This window comes from Vombatus ursinus, unplaced genomic scaffold (genome assembly GCF_900497805.2).
Source record: "Vombatus ursinus unplaced genomic scaffold, bare-nosed wombat genome assembly UNPS02014973.1, whole genome shotgun sequence".
Classification (NCBI taxonomy): Eukaryota; Metazoa; Chordata; class Mammalia; order Diprotodontia; family Vombatidae; genus Vombatus; species Vombatus ursinus.
The window spans coordinates 13,294,448-13,312,292 of NW_020954751.1; the positions used below are offsets into that span (position 1 = coordinate 13,294,448).

The 17,845-nt window shown below is 41.4% G+C and overlaps 1 protein-coding gene across 6 annotated transcripts in view; it reads right to left on the reverse strand.

The window, feature by feature from the left end:
• The window catches only part of LOC114030682 (metastasis suppressor protein 1), a 226,735-nt gene that overhangs the window by 195,032 nt on the left and 13,858 nt on the right, over window positions 1-17,845 (reverse strand). The window lies entirely within an intron of this gene.

A 17,845-nucleotide genomic window follows, 5' to 3' on the forward strand; every position in this document is an offset into this window, starting at 1 on the left:
CTCGTTTCAGACCACTTCAGATCTACAACTGCTGATTTTCTGCAACTTAACATCTTACAGAGCTTCCTGGGGACCCAAGAGGCTAAATGACTTTGTCAGAGTCACACAGCCCACATATGTCAGAGGCCAGCTTCTATCTACTAAATCATATAGCCTCTCTTACAATAATTAATACTTAACAAACACATGTTTAACTGAAAGGCTGGGCAGCTAGGTGGTGCAGTGCATAGAGTGCCAGGCCTGGAGTCAAGAAGACCTGAGTTCAAATGCAGCTTCAGACACTTACTAGTTGTGCGACTCTGGGCAAGTCACTTCACCCTGTTTGCCTCTGTTTCCTCATCTATAAAATGAGCTAGAGAAGGACATGGCAAACCATTCCAGTATCTTTGCCAAGAATACCCCAAATGGGATCATGGAAAGTCAGATATGACTGAAATCACTGAACAACAACATAAACTGAAAGTCTGGAATGTTTTGGGTGCTCAAAAGTTAAATGGATTAGAGTGACTTATTTAATATAGATTTAAATGTGAAGGCTTACAAGTTTCACCCCCCACCCATCTCACCATGACACAAACTGGAATCATAAATCGAGGCTAGAAGGGAACTCTGAGCCATCATAGTCCAACCTCATTTTACAGAGAGGAAAATGAGGCCGATAGGAAAGTTAAATAACTCTTCCAAAAATCAGACAGACAGAAGCCTCAGAAGCAGAATTCGAACCCGGGTCATCTGATTTCTCTTTCCACTGTACCATCTTGCCTCCACGTCTTACAAACACTTGCAGGCTCCTCATTTTGTCCAACTTAGGGACAGAAGGAGTAAAACAGAACCTTGCCTGTTACTCATTTATAGACCACACTCTTAGAGTTTAACTTTAGGGTCAAAATTCAGAGGACAGTTTTTTTTTAAGCTAGATGCAAAAGCACAGACTTGTCTGTTTCTATCCTTAATTAAACAATTCTACAAACATTTATGAGGCACCTCTGATGTGCAGGGCACCGTTGCTTAAAATTCAGAAGCAAAAAAAAAAAAGAGACAGTCTTTACCACCCTCAAAAGTCTTAGATTCTACCGGGATGTCTTTCATTGTGGAGAATAAGAGACAAGGGATACAACGGAAGGGGGCCCCCATCTTAGTAAGGGAGATGGTCAGCACTGTTGAGAGCAAAGATTTCCTGCAGATGAGGAAAACCTCAAGGGAAAGGAAGACCAAATTCCTACGAGGAGCTGCTCAAGGAAGCATCCAGAAAGATGCAGGACACCTCACACACAGAAAACAAGAAGGACAAGCAAAGACCATCATTCACATCAGAACCTTGAATGTAACACCTACAAACTCCTGAAAGAACTAGGATAAGTCAGTCGGCAAGCATTTATTAAGCACCTACTATGTACCAGGCCTTAGGCTAAGCACTGGGGACCTTGATCTGATAAATGAGAAAAGAAGAAGGGAAGGAAGGAGGAAGTGAAGCAAAGAGAAGGAAGGAAAGAGACAGGGAGGGTAGGAGAAAGGAAGGAAGGAAAGGAGGGAGGGAAGGGAAGGAGGGAGAGGAAAAAGAAAGAAGGAAACAAGCCTTTATTAAATGCTTGCTGTGTGCTAGGCCCTGAACTAAGCACTTTACAAATATAATTTCATTTGATCCTCACAACAACCCTGAGAGGCAGCTGCTATTATTGTAGCCATTTTACAGATGATGAAACTGAGGCAAACAAAGGTTAAGTGATCTGCCTAGGGTACACTGCCAGTGTCAGAGGCTTTCAGAGCTCCCTGTTTTCTTAAAGAACACAAAGTCAAAGTTAATTAAAATTCTTCTATAAAACATTTTAAATCAGTGTGGAAAGCTACTGTAAAAGCATTAAATGATCTACCAGAGACAATTATTAGAACCCAGAAGTTCCTCCAGTCCAGCCCCACGCTGGACCCAACCAGCAAAGCAATCCTGAGAAGGGCTTCCCTGTAAACGGACTGGGGCTAAAGCAAAAACAGCAGTCAGATCAAGGTTGGGTGCACCCTGGCAGACAATTTATCTGTCATCCCTAAGGGTGATAGATGTTGATACTGAATACTCCAAAATGAAATGAATGTGCACAAAAACATCAAACTTCTTCAAGACAATTCCATCAACTGTCTCCCAGAGTATCATCAGCTTCATGAAGTGGGAGACAAAGGAGAGCCCACTCTCCAATGTTAAGAGGGGAGCGGGCACACCTTCTCCCCACTCAACACATATTACTCAGTCAGAAAAAGGCTGCCAAAAGGGAGAGATTCAGGATATCTGACAGTCGATCAAAGAATGTCATACCCACCCTCTTGGGTTTTAGCAATCTATAATTTACCGGGTTATAAAAACACAATTGCTCAAGTAAGAATATAAGAATTTCCTTTTGGGGGAGAAGGAAGAAAGGTTTCTACTCCAACCAAAAGTGGTTTACTACAAAAAAATCTGTCAAGGTAGAGGAGTGGGGGTGGAAGGCGGCAAGCAGAAGGGGAAAGATAAAAGGATGAGTGGGAGGGCAGATCATTTTTTATTTATTTTTTTCACTGTAAAGAGATTTCAGGGAAAGTCAAAAAAGGAACACGTGCCTAAGTGACGATATGGATCCTGGAAGACGTTTGTCAAGGTGAAAAAGACCAAGTTAGGAATGGAGCCGGAAGCTCATAACGTGTCTCCAACCTACCTTTCCAGCCTTATGGTACATTACGCCCCTTGGAGCATTCGGTGGTCCAGCTAAACTGACCTTTCCTGTTGGTCCTCACACATGACACACTATCTCTCATTTCCGTGCTCCTGCAGAAGCACTGCTCCCATGCCTGGAATGCACTCACTTCTCATCCATCCCGCCCCTCTTAGGGATGCCTAGATTTCTCCCATGTTGAGGTCAAGCATCACCTTCTACACGAGGCCTTTATTTGATCCCTACCCCATCCCCACCAGCTGCTAGTGCCTTCCCTATACAATTACCTTTTATCTATTTGGTCTCGATTTTGTACAAACTCCTATCTTTATATTTTTCTCCCTTGATAGAACATAAGCATGTGGGGAAGAAGCAGAGCTGTGTTTCTTTTCTTTTCTTTTTGTCTTTGTAGCCATAGTACCTACTATAGTATCTAGACCATAATGAGCTTAATAAATGTTTGTTTAAAAAAAGACAAAAGAAAAAAAGAAGTACTTACTAATTGAAGACTAAGCTTAATAAATGCTTTGCTAGCTGAAGCTCTGTAGAGGGCAGAGGCATGTCTTACCCAACTGGTTTTTTTCCCTAATACCAAGTAACTCACTGTACAGAGTAGATGCTCAATGTTTACTAAATGCAGGAGGGGGAGAGAGAGAATGAATCCACTTGCAGTAATCTGAAAAATAGTTCCCAGTATCACTGGGCCATCCAGTTAGACAATTATCAGGATACAGTCCTGCATATTTAGGAAAGGGTATGAATTAAGCAATCTACGGACATCTCTTCTTAATTTCTATAAAAGCAGTCAATAGAAAAGGTAACTTGAGGGGCAGCTAGGTGGCGCAGTGGATAGAGCACCAGCCCTGAAGTCAGGAGGACCTGAGTTCAAATCCAGCCTCAGACCAAACACTTGATACTTCCCAGCTGTGTGACCCTGGGCAAGTCACTTAACCCCAATTGCCTAAAACAAAACAAAATAAAAAAAAAAAAGAAAAGAAAAGAAAAGGTAACTTGATTTGGATAGAACATTAAATGTGGTTTTCATGTAAAACCTCAAAAAAATTCCATGCCCGTTCCCCAACTCTCTACCGGGCTACATGCCACTGACTTATGTTCTCCTTTCGGTGAACTTCCAGGGGCGCCCCCAATCTCTACACCACTTGCCAAAACAGAGGTTGAGTGAATCTTGGGGGAAACAGATTCCTGTCCTTTGGCCTCATAACTCTAGGCTTGGCAGACTTACGGGTCTCAGTGTGAGTTTTATTTTCCTTGATTTGGGTCTGTCTAGAAAGTTTTGAAACAGATTTTAATTTTCTGTTGGACTTCACAGTGCGGTCTCTGTTGAAATCTTTCATAGCCCCAGGATGCATTACAACCTCTTCCTTCAAATTTGGTTAAAGAGTGTTGTAAGGAACACCGCTTTCAAAGGGCCTCAGGGACCCAAATTCAAATCGAGGTGCTTTCTGGTAGGACTATTTGTATTCTCCACACTTAACACAGTGCATGGCACATAGTAGGTGCTTAATAATAGCTCTATCTACCACCTATCTCTTGCTGAATTGCTTAAAATTCCAGGACAAATTTAGTCTTTGGAGCAAGGGTAGGCCATTTGTCTTCAAACCCAACTGCAGGGTGGAGGAGATGCTCACCAGTAGTGTTTCTTACACAGGTCTAGCAGCCAGGGTTATGATGTCCCAGGCAGCGGCAGAATCCTCTGGGGCTTGTCAGGTCCTGCAGGTCAGTGATATTCCCACCACAGCAGGAACAGCTAACTCAGAAGCTCAGGACAATAAGAAAGTAAGAGAGCAAATGACCAGGCCTAGGAGCCAGCTCAGTTCCTCGCTCAGATTGCCAGGTTCAATCCATGGCACGGCACTGAGGTCAGGCTCTGAAACATTCCTAGGTCCACAGGAGACTGGACTCCCTATAAAAGTTCTGGAGGCTCCCGAAAGCTGCAACACAGATAAGACCAGGAGCTCTGCCCCCAGTCATTCAAAAAAACACCTGACCTCTCAAGCCAAGGGCTCTGGAAAGGACCCAAAAGACTTTAATAATAACTCATTTATATAAGCACTTAAAAGTTTACAAGAGCCCTGCGAGGTACATGGCCTGACTAGGATCAAATAAACCTAGAATAAGGGATGGAAAATACCTTGGAGGTCATCAATAGCTACCTCCCCTCCTCTGTCATTGTACAGATGAGGAAACTGAGACCCAGAGAAGTAAATAGAGTTGTCCAAGGTCACAAAGCTAGCAAGTATTCAAGATCTGAATTCAGCTCCTGACTCCAAATCCAGCTCTCTTTCAACTATTATTTTTGTTGTCATTATTCAGTCGTTTCAGTCACGTCCAATTCTCCGTGGTCCCATTTTGGGGTTTTCTTGACAAGGATACTGGAGTGGTTTCCCACTTCCTTCTCCAGTTCATTTTTCGGATGAAGAAACTGAGACAAAAAGGTTAAGTGACTTGCCCAGGGTCACATGGTTAGTAAGTGACGGAGGACAGATTTAAATTCAGGAAGATGAATCTTCCTGACTCCAGACCCAGTGCTCATCTATTCACTGAGCTACCTAATTGTCCCATCAACTATTACTACTCCCATTTTTATGAAAGAGGAAATGGGGACTCAAAAACGAACATATCTTCCACAGGTTAGCAAGTGACTGAGGAAAAGTGAGAATCCCAATCTTTCTAATACAAACCCAACATTCTTTCCATTCCTACTCCCTAGCTTTTAGCTGAGAGATTGCCCAGAATTAGGCAATCTTTCACCGCTCTAGAAATTTCCTAATCTAGGGCCTCCTAGACAAATATATCAGAATCTGCTAGTAAATAATTACCATCATCATCTCATATTGATATAACACGTTAACATTCACAAAACACTTTCCACGTGTTATCTTACTTGATCCTTACGACCACCCTGGGGAGGTAGGTGCTATCATTATTCCCATTTTACAGATTAGCAAACCAAGGATGAGAGCTGCAACGTGCCCAACGTCACAGAGAGAGAATGTGGATTCAGGAGTCCCTGACTCCAAGTACTCTAACCTCTGGGCCACCCAGCTCAATTATCTTTACCTGGGAAGTTGTGTCCCTTCCCACCACCACACCAAGATTTGCCAGAATTTCCAGGAAAAATAATAGCCACCAGTGACATTTTCCCTTTCCTTTTTCATCCTTCTTCCAGTCACCCACGTTCACAACCTAGATGTCCTCCTCACTCTTAATTTCTCCATATCTCACTCCCTACGTGCAGGCAGTGGTGAAGTCCTATGGTTTCCACCTTAACATCCCTTGTATATCCCCCCCTTTTCTCCTCTGATACAGGCCCTTATCACCGCACATCTTGATTATTCCAGTAACCTGATGGTTGGTGTCTCAAGGCTCTCCCCACTCCAATACAATTCCCCATACAGCTGTCAGATTGATCTTCCTAAAACACCAGTCCGACCATATTACCTTCTTATTCAATAAACTCCAGTGGGCTGGCCACATTATTCGAATGCCAACAGTGTATTTGCCTAAAAGACTATTTTACGGAGAACTCACACAAGGCAAGCTCTCACATGGAGGTCAGAAGGAGTGATACAAGGACACTCTCATGGTCTCTCTGAAGAACTATGGAATCAATTGTAAGACATGGGAGATGCTGGCACAGGACCGCCCAGCAGGGCGTGCCCACATCAAAGAAGGAAGGCACTGTACTCTATGATCAAAGCAGAATTGCGGTAGCTCAAAAGAAATGTGGGATGCACGAATTTAGAGATATCTCCATTCCAAATGTACATATAGACTTATTTGTGCCTGACCTGTGGTAGGGCATTCTGAGCTTGTATTGGTCTGGTCAGCCGCAGCTGGACACACTGTACCTTGACCCCGACAGAGTGATGTCATTTAGGTCTTCTTCCAGAACAAAGGACAACAACCATTACCTCCAGAATCAACTATAAAATTATCTGTTTGGCTTTCAAAGCCATTTAAAACCTGTTCCTCCCACCACCATCTTTCCAGCCCTCTCACATCTTACTCCCGGCTTCCACATAATCGGTAATATCATCACACTGGCTGCCTTGCTGTTCCCTGAACACAACACCCCACTTCTGAGCATTTTCACTGGCTGTCCGGCACGCCTGGAATGCTCTTCCTCCTCATCTCTGCTTCATACCTAGCTTGGCTTCCTTCTAATCTCACCTAAACTTCCCCTTTCCACAAGCAGACTTTCTCAGCCCTCAATCTTACTTAATGCCTTTCCCTCTGATATCACTCCAAATTTATCTTGCTTGTATCTAGTTGTTTGCATAGCGTCTCCATCATTAGGCCATGAGCTCTTGATATCAGGGACTACCTTTTGCCTTTCCCTGTATCGCTGGTGTTTAACAGGGCTTGGCACACAGTAGGTGCTTAATAAACGCTAGGTGACTTAACTACTTTTAAGGGTTCAAGGAATGACATGAAGTTTCTCCTTACAAAAGAGCTGGCGACTCTGCACAGAGACCCCACCCTAATCTACTCCCTCGATCTGTGCACTCACTGGATGCTTTCACAAGAGTGTGGGAAGGATCGCCATCAGGTCTCTAGAGGGTCTATCCCCACCCTGTCACAGACTTGCTATACAACTCTGGGGGAAAAAATTGCAATCAGCGGAGCGACTGAGTTTCCCCACCCTATCTTTTAGCACAAAAAAAACAGCTTGTGAAAGACTTCTGAAATCCTGAAATAAAAGGAATGATGTAATTCCACCTATCATTAGTAGCATTCCTGGCCTTTCATTCTCTCAGCATCACCCATTAATTAGACTTGTCCATCAATGGGATAGTGACCTTGGAAGCAACCTCCAAATAAAGGAGGATTTAGTAAACAAAATGTGCTTTAGTCTCTTCCACCTTCAAACAGTCTTCAATTTGTGACTCTTAACAACTCAGTCCTTTAAAAAAAAAAAAGATGAATAACTAACATTGGCGCAGTCGGTAGATGGCCAGCCCTGGAGACTTGAGGCCCTGAATTCAAATCTGGCCTCAGTCACTTACTAGCCACATGACCCTGGGCAAGTCACTTAACCCTGTTTGTCTCAGCTTCCTCATCTGTCAAATGAGCGGTAGAAGGAAACAGAGAAATACACTCCAGTATCTTTGCCAAGAAAACCCCAAATGGGGTCATAAAGAGTCAGACAGGATTCATGGACAAACCAACAACATTGACAAAGTGTCTGCAAAGTGCTTTCCAAATACTGGAAAGTAGGTGCTATTATTATCCCCATTTTACAGATGAGAAAACTGAGGCAGAGAGCTGTAGCATGACTTGCCCCGGGTGACACAACCAGTAAGTCTCTGAGACTTGGGTCTCTTCCCTCTGTTAATTATCTCCTATTTATCCTGTACATAGCTTGCTTTGCATGTATTTGTTTGCATGTTGTCTCCCCATTAGACTGTAAGCTCCTTGAGCGAAGGGACTTTCTTTTACCTCTTTTTGTATCCCTAGAGCTCAGCACAGTGTTTGGCACATAGACGGTGCTTAATAAATATTTACTGATTGACTGATTGAGTGAGTAAGTGGTCTTCCTGATTCCAGGGCACTTTGTAGCCTACAGTCTTGTCCTTTTCTGTAATATGAATAGTCTTCATGCTCAATCCACCATTCAACAATGAATTCACAATGTGAAACAATACACAAAAAAGAAGAGAGATGCTTTAATCATAGCTGGTTAGTAGTCTAGAAAAAGAAACTACAGCATGGATTCCATGGTATTATCCCACCTGATTTAAAGCCTGGTCAGTTTTCCCCCAAATATGCAGATGTCCCTCCTCTGGGTGATACTAGATGAAACAGATACACCAGGTTTCTAAGGTGGATCAACAGCCTCAGAATACCTCACTTCTCCCATTCCAGTCCCAAAACAGGTTCGAGGGATCCCATCCCCTTTAGTGAAAGCTTTTTTGAAGCACATGCTCCACTCTCCGAATCCAGACTCAATTTTAAATTCCTTCTCCTCAATGTCTTCCTAGGTTCTCTCTAATAGTCCTCTCTTTTGGCTTCTTATCTTCTATGTACTTGTTGTGGGCCTGGATTTTACCATTACAACTCCCCGTTACCATTAGGGCAAATTCCTTCATTAGCAAACTTATTTTCTGGGCCCACAATTCCTGGCATGAATCAAGCACAGCATTCCTGGCCTGACCTGGCATGACCTGGCATGACCCATGATTCTCTTCAGTTCCAAGGAAATGAAGTATCCTCAGGCTTACAATTCCAGGTGACAGAATCACGGATTTTGAGTTGGAAGAGAATTCAGAGGTCAGTCCAGTCTAACCCCCTCATCTAAAGATGAGGAGAAAGTGAGGTCCAGGGAAGGGCAGGTGGTCAGACAGGTCCTCTGATTCCCGACCCTACACCATGCCTCCTCCTTCCAGCCTGCATCCCTAATAGGTCAGCCATGCAACTGTCAAGCAATGTAAGTCACTCCCATGCCCACTCCAAACCACCTCACTAAAGAATATGATTTTCTTTTTAGAGGAAACTAAGAAAAAGACCAAACCCTCAGGGACTATCTCAATGAACATTTAATCATCTACATTTGTTTACGCCTTTGCATAACTCATAAGGTCTATCAACTAGGACAGGGTTTCTCAAACAGCTCCACAGACAACTTTGCAAGTAGAGTTATGAGGGGGTTGGGGGAGGGGGTAAAGAAGGGGATAGAAGACAGACACAAAGAGAAAAAAAGAGAGAGAGAAAGAAGGGAGGGGGAGACAGACTGATACAGAGACAGAGAAGAGACAGAGCGAGAAAGTCAGAGACAGAGGAAAAAATTCTTGAAAGTTTTTATTGTTTAAAAGAGTTGGCCTTTTAGTCAAGAAAATCTGGGTTTCATAATAATAATAATAATAATAATAATAGCTAGCATACTAATAATCACAGAAAGAACCCTGGACCAGGAATAAGGTCTGGGTTCTAGTCCCAGTTCTGCAACCTTGGGCAAATCACTTGACCTCTAGGCCTCAGTATTGTCGTCTGAAAGAAAAAAAAAACCCACAGTTGCACTAAATAATCTCAAAGGCCTCTTCCAACTACAATAATCCTCAACTTCAAACTCAGCTACTTAGTGTCAGAAGACACACAGTATTGGTTTTTACCACTGCAGACAAGAAACCTCATAGAAGAGAGAAAAGTATTATGATAATCCTTACAAATTTCCATCCCCAATCTCACTATCCTAATGTTTTCTTATTTTAGTATTATTTCAAGCTACCCACACTTCAACCTTACCATCTCCTTATGATACAGTGGAAAGAAAGCTGGGTATGGGATCAAAGGACCTGAGTTTGACAAAAAAGCATCATGGTATCATAGAAAGAACCTTAGACTAGGAGTCAGGAGATCTGAATTCTAATCTTAGCTCTACCACTCACTGCCTGGGTAACCTCAGGCAAATTGCTTCCCCTTTCCTGACCTCAATTTTTTTACCTAGAAAATTAAAAGATTGGACTAGATGACTTGAGGTCTCCTTCCAGCTCACCATCTATGGTCCTATTATCCTTCTTCCCCACTCCCCTTCTTCTATCCACCCCACCATGGACCACTGGCCACGGACTCTAATTGTTCCTACTTCACTGCTGGTTGCTTAACATGTATCATTAAACCTTTGCTGCTCATTCAAGGCCCCACATTTTTCTTTAATATAATAAGTCTTGAAACCCACTAGGTCTTCTTTAACCTAATTCCTATTACCAATCCATGCTCTCTGTCTGCCTGGCATCACCCAAGCCATCCATTCCCAGTATCTAACCATCTCATTCTGCAGACAAAGTTATTTTTAAATGATTTCACAACTGAGGGCTCTGAAGAAATCCCTCTGTGCATATATTTTAAAATGCTCAGATTTCATCAATCTTCCTATATCCCAAAGCTTAGGACCCCCTTTGCCTAGTTTTGCTTAATACTGGCTCATAAACTCTGAAGGAGAGGGGGAGGATGAGGGGTAGGATATCTCAAAATAACAATAAAATAGGAAAATATTGGGAAAGTAAGATTGGGGGTGGAAGTTTATGAGGGTTATCATAATACTTCTGTCTCCTATGAGGTGCCTTGTCAGTCACAGTAAAAACTAATGGCATACCTTCTGACTATTAGAAGCAGAATTAAGAATCCACAGACTGTTTAATCTTGGACGTTCTGAGTCATCTGAATGTATAACTGTATCATAACTTTGCGTGGTACCTTCTAACCAAAGAAATCCACGTCTTCTTAAGCATTAAACCATTATGAAGAAAGATGCTATCTGCATCCAGAAAAAGAACTGATAAATACAAATATGTACAGAATAATTTTACATACCTATGTATGTGTATGTGTGTGTATATGTATACACATATACACACACATACACATACATACCTATTTGTGTCTAATAGTAGCCATCTTGGGGGGGAGAAAAAAAGGAAAAAAAAAGAAATTTACATGATAACTTTATTATATATTTAAAAGGACTAGCAAGTTGTACATACTAGATTTGCAGTTTCATATGCAATCATCTTTTTTATTGTACTAGTTATGGAAATGCTTGTTTTATTCCATAAATTAAAAATAATTTAAAAAAATATTAAACCATCACAGAATTGGAAAGGATCTCGGTGACTATTTAATCCAATCCCCATCTGAACAAGAACTCCCCCATTCAACACAGTAGCTAACATTTATACACTGCTTTAAGGTTTGCAAAGCACTGTTATATACATTATCTTATTTGAGCCTCACAACCTATGAGGTAGGTGCTATAATACTATCCCCATTTTACAGAAGGAGAAACTAAGGATGACCAAGATCAAGTTACTTTGACCAGGGTCACAGCTAGTAATTGTCTGAGGCAAGATTTGAACTCAGATTTCCGACTCCAAGTCCAAGGTTATTACTCACTGTGCCATCTGGCTGCCTCATTTGGCCATCCCCTCTTTGCTTGAAGACCTACATTGGGAGAGAACTGTAGGAATCTCTCAAGGTAGCCCATTCTACTTTGGGACAACCCAGTTATTAGTGAGTTTCACCCTAAAGGAAACCTAAATTTGCCTCTTTGAAATTTCTACCTGTTGCCAGAAGGGTATGATGTGGCAGAAGGGATGGATAAGTGATAAACTGCTCCTCTGGTATCTAGACAATGTCAAGGGATCTAAATGAAGGCCTCCAGAACACTGGGTAGACCCCTGCAGCATCTACAGGGAGAATGGACAAGGGCTACCCAAGATGAAATGGGAATGGGAATCCTAGAGGGAGTACCTAAACCCTCCCTCCCAATGATACCCTACGTTCCATCAAAGTAAGCATTGTTTTTCAAGTAATTCAATTCAATAAACATTTATTAAGCACCTACTGTATGAAAGGTACCTTATACCAGGAGCTAGAGAGACAAACATTAACAAGACACTTGCGACCTCCAAAGAGTTTACAAGTGGAGGGTTACGGTGACAGGATAGGTAAACAAATGAGTATACTAGGAAATCATGTAACAGGGACAAGGAAAGCTCCAAAATATTCTAGTAAAATGTGGGGAGGGAGAGAAAGGTTTCCTCACCCTCTCACCAAGCCCTCCAGTCTTTAAACCTATGTGGAAAGGCTATGGAACTGGAGTTGCTGGGCTTGGATAGAAAAGTAAGGAATAACCTGACTGCCATCTTAAATATATATATGAAGGAAGAAAGGGAAGGAAAATGACTAGTCACTCTTTGTGTCCTAGGAAAATCATACAAGAACAAAGAGGTTTAAATTAAAACAGAACTATCTATGTTTAATTTAAAGGCCTTCTCAGCTGTCAAGGTTATAAAGGGAAAATGGTTTTCAGAAGGAGATTATGCTGTCTCCATCCTTGGAAACAGTTGAGAAAAGAGGCTGGCACCTAGTCAGGATTGGTTTACTTATTGACCTGCCTAAATGCAGTAGAGTCAATCACTTGATCACAGGCCTCTATTGGCCAGGCAATTCTTCAAGGCCCATCTTTTTCAAGAAATCTTTCTTTTTTTTTTAGTTTTAGGCAATTGGGGTTAAGTGACTTGCCCAGGGTCACAGTTAGTAAGCGTCAAGTATTTGGTCTGAGGCTGGATTTGAACTCAGATCCTCCTGACTTCAGGGCCGGTGCTCTACCCACTGCACCACCTAGCTGCCCCACAAGAAATCTTTCTTGATGCCTAGAGAGAGAAGACCAAACATTCCGCCCCCCACAACACAAATACATTTGCACATACATAAAAATCTTTATTTCTACGGGGATTAAAGGATAATAGGATTACAGACTTAGACCGGAAGAGGCCTCAGAGATCACTGAGTCCATCCCCTTCATTTTACAGATGAAGACACTGAGGCCCAGAGAGGTCGGCCCAAGGTCCTGCACGTGGTAAGCCAGGTCCTCTGACGCCAAATCAGCACTGTATCTGCTGTATCACAATGTTAAAGGCTCATTTCCTCCTCCACAGTGTTCCTGTTTCTTCTCTGCTGAATCATTTCCCTATGTGCCTTCAAAACTATTCAAGATTAACCTCTTCCATTTTTCAGATCAGGCCATCCTGGCTCCAGGCACATCTGCTACTCAATTCCTCCACTTGCCCAAATACCAGGCCTAAATGCAAAAAACAATGGCTCATTTTTGTTAAGAACTCACAGCACACAAAAAGGTCATCTATGTAGTTTCATCTTATTCCTCAGAATAACCCATCTGGGACAATAATATACAAGCTAACATTTCTGTACCTTTTTAAGGTTTGCAAAGCACTTTAAAAATATATTCTCATTTTATGCTCACAACAACCTTAGGAGGTAGGTACTATTATCTCCATTTAACAGGTGAAGAAAGTGAGGTAAACAGAGGTTAAGTTCAGGATCACACTGCAGGAAGGGAAAAGAGAAGGGAAGAGGGAAAGAAAAAGAAGAGGGAAGGAAAGGGGAGAAGGAAGGAAGGAGAGAGGGAGGGAAGGAGGGAGGGAAAGAAAGGAAGGAAAGAAGGAAGGATTTATTAAGTATCTACTACATTCTAGGCACTATATTAAGCACTGTACAAATATTGCCTCATTTGATCTTCACAATAACCAGGGGAAGTAGGTGCTATTATTATCCCCATAACAGATTTGAGAAAACTGAAGCAAACATAGATGAAGTGACTTGCCCAGGGTCGTAGAGCTAAATAAGTGTTGGAGGCTGCATTTGAACTTGTCTTCTGACTTCAGATCCAGTGTCCAATTCACAGCATCATCAATTACTCAACATACTTTTATTAAACGCCAATTATGGACCAACGACATTACTGGATACCAAGGATTCAAAGATCAAAATGAAAATCCCTGCCCTCAAGGAGCTTCTATTCTATGGGAGATGGGGACTGTAGCGCTGGTATTAGCCTCATTTAATTAGGTTCAGCAAAACTAGACAATTCTCCCAAGGTCCCAGAGCTAGTGAATGGTAGTCAGGCCTCAACTCAGGTCCTTTTGCTCCAAACCCAATGTTCTTTCCACTACACCATGATATATGCATCTACACAAAAACACTTGTATGTTAATCATGCATATGTTCCTGTCACATATTTGCAGGCACATTTTTGTGCCTGTCCTTGCACTACCATGGAAGTTGTAAATTCTTCACTTTGTCTTTTAAATTCCCCCCAGACAACAAGCATTTTAAAGCACCTACTATGTGCCAGGCACTGAGAACACAATGAAATGGAAAAGACAGTCCCTGTTCTCAAGCAGCTCACATTCTAGACCCATTTGCTGTTTCATTTTAACTAAATGATCAAAATTATGATCAAGAACCAAAATTAATATCAATTATGATCAAAAACCAAAATTCTCTTATCTACAATTCCCCACCTTACACTGCTTGGTACAATACAAGTTTTGTTGTTCGGCTATTTTCAGTCATGTGACCCCCATTTGGCATTTTCTTGGCAAAGGTACTGCAGTGGTTTGCCATGCCCTTCTCCAGCTCATTTTACAGATGAGGAAACTAAGGTAAACAGGGTCAAGTGACTTGCCCAGGGTCACACAGCTATTAAGTCTTCCTGATTCCAAACTAAGTGCTCCATGTACTTTGCCACCCAGAAAGAACAACAAATCCACCCATCATCCACACAGCTACCCTAAATGTGGTCAGTTATGGTTGCTATTGTTCTAACTCCCTTTGCTACGAAACTGGTCAAGTGCTAATGCATGCCCTCACGTTTCTACAGTTATCTCATTTTAGGTCTTTTAAGGGATACAATGTTTAATCTCAGAGGCACAACTCACAATGACATTCCATTCTTCCTTTGCTGGAAGGGCTTCATATAGGATGACCTTCCGAGGTACTCATTACCCCTGGTACAGGGACTGACTGCATGTTGAATAATGCCTGCTCATAGCATTTATTAATCCACTAAAACATGTAACCTCTACACTTGCCAGAAACGGTCTTTCCTAAAGTGGTATTAGTAATCTGCTTATTTTTATTTAGCAGTATTGGAATCCTTAGTGATTTCAATCAATCAATCAAGCAACATTTATTACGTGCCTACTATGTGCCAGATACTGTGAAAAGCCCTAGGGAAGAAGAAAAAAAAAGTTACATGAAACTTTATTATAGAATTAAAAGGAATAGCAAGTTGCACATAATAGATTCGTGATTTAACATGCAATCATCTTTTTTTCTATTCTACTATGTTATGAAAATGCTTGTTTTATTTCTTAAGTTCAGAATAAAATAAAGTTTAAAAAAAATTTTTTTTTAATTAAGGCTTAAGGGCAGCTAGGTAGCGCAATGGATTAAGCTCCCGCCTCGTAGGCAGGAGGATCTGAGTTCAAATGTGACCTCAGACACTTGACAATTACTAGCTGTGTGACCTTGGGCAAATAACTTAACCCCAACTGCCTCACAAAAAAAAAAAAAAAAATTTAAGGCCTAGTATCAGTCTTATCTTTCCACTTTTAAATAGATCACACTCCCAAGAATTTTTATTCTTAAAGCTTTTTTTTAATATTTTGAGGTGGTCCTCAGTCTCCAGTAAAGTCATTTTAATTACTTAATATTCAATTCAACAACCATTTATTAAGTCACCTACTATATATAGCACCATGCTATACCCTGGCGATACAGTGGTAAAAATGACATAGTGCCTGCTTTCTATGAGCTTACATTTTTTAAAAGGAATATGACAATTGTACCGACAAACATACAAGGTGAGAAATACTGAGGGCCAGGAAGAGGTCCTGGCATTCTCTGGAAATGTTTGGTGAGAGAGTGAAAACTTTTCAATTCAGAACTGGGAAGAGATGGCAGCTGAGCCTTCAGGGAAGATAAGGATCTGATGAATGAAGAGGGAGTGCATTCCAGGCAGGAGAGATAGCCTACAAATGCATAAGGGCAAAGAGGTGGTTTGTAGAGTTGGGGAACAGCTAGTAGTCCTGATTGACTGGAACAGAGAGTGTGTGAAAGGGAATAACGTCAAATAAAACAAGAAAGGTAAACAGAAGCCAGATGGTAGAGGGCCTTAGATGCTAAAAATATCAACATCTTTGATCATCTAGTCCCAAAGGCCATCTCTCTTTATATTAAATCGTTCCCACTGGGTTGCCAACTCCACTTATTCTCACAAGGAATCATATCCTGCTCTACCCTTTGGCTAACCCAAACTCAATGTTTAGTAAACAGACACTTTAAAACAATGACTAGTCATTGAAATAAATTCAAAGACTTCCTTAATGACCTCTGCTCAGCTACATTAAACAAGGCTGGTCAGAACAAGCAGGTGCTTGAATATAAAACTCAGATCTGCAGAAGGAATAATCCTGGAGTATTTCTGGTATTCCTACAACCAAGATCCCCTCTGCATCCCTATTCACTCTCTCCCAACAAGAGAGGCTGGTATACCTTAACCTCTGCTGCCTCCCTTCCTCCATCTTGACAAGTTAGAGGATTCATCAGACTAGTTTGGGGGCTGGGGATCATACTCTTCTACCAGATATGTAGGAGAATTTTGTCACTCTTCTCATTTCTCTCATGCATAGAATTTAACATGCACACGTGCATTTTACTGACCCTGGTGTAACTATTTGAAAGTTTAAAAATTGTATGACATGCATAATTTCACTTGAGCCTCACAGCCCCATGAGGTTGATCGTATAGGTATTATCCCCATTTTACAAGTGATAGTGAGCTCAGGGTCACAAACTTGGGAAATATCAGAGGCAGGATTTGAACCAAGGCCTTCTTGAACCCAAGTCTAACATTCTATCTGCAGGAGGCTCAGAAGCAAAGGTATAGTATAAATAAAATATAGTATAAATTAAAATAAAAGTATAGTATATAGAAAATTTATATAATTTCATATAAACATAAAAATATATACTATATATTCATACAAAGTGTATATAAAAGTATAGTATAATTTAAAATAGAGATAAAAAGTATACAAAAAATGTACCTACTATATAACGTAATTCAAAGAAAAATACAAAAAATTAAAAAATGGCTTTAAGTAGTCTCGATTTATTGAGCACCTATTTATAAAAGGCCCTACTGTGACTCTGGGGAGCTAAAAGATGAGAGACTTGATTCCAGACGACATTTACAAGCTGTGTAACTCTAGACATGTCACAATCACTCTGAGTCTCCAATTAATTTCTCATAGGTAAAATAAGTAAGTTATTAAGCATTTATTAAGCATTTACTGTATCCCAGGCACTGTGCTAAGATGCTAGAGAAAGGCAAAAACAGGTAAACAGTAAAATGCACGTGTGCATGTTAAGTTCTACGCATAAGAGAAATGAGAAGAGTGACAAAATTCTCCTACATATCTGGTAGAAGAGTATGATCCCCAGCCCCCAAACTAGTCTGATGAATCCTCTAACTTGTCAAGATGGAGGAAGGGAGGCAGCAGAGGTTAAGGTATACCAGCCTCTCTTGTTGGGAGAGAGTGAATAGGGATGCAGAGGGGATCTTGCAGAGCTTGAACTCGGCACAGGGCAACAGGAGTGAATAGGAAAGAGTATACAGGAGAGAGGTTAGGAAGGAAGAAATCCACACCTTTTGGCAAAAGGTTGAACATGTAGAATGAGTCTGGATAACTTGGGAGGACAGATGGTGGTACCCTCAACAGCACCAGGAAAGTTCAGAAGAGGGGAAGGTGGGGGGAGGGTGCAGATAATGAGTTGTTT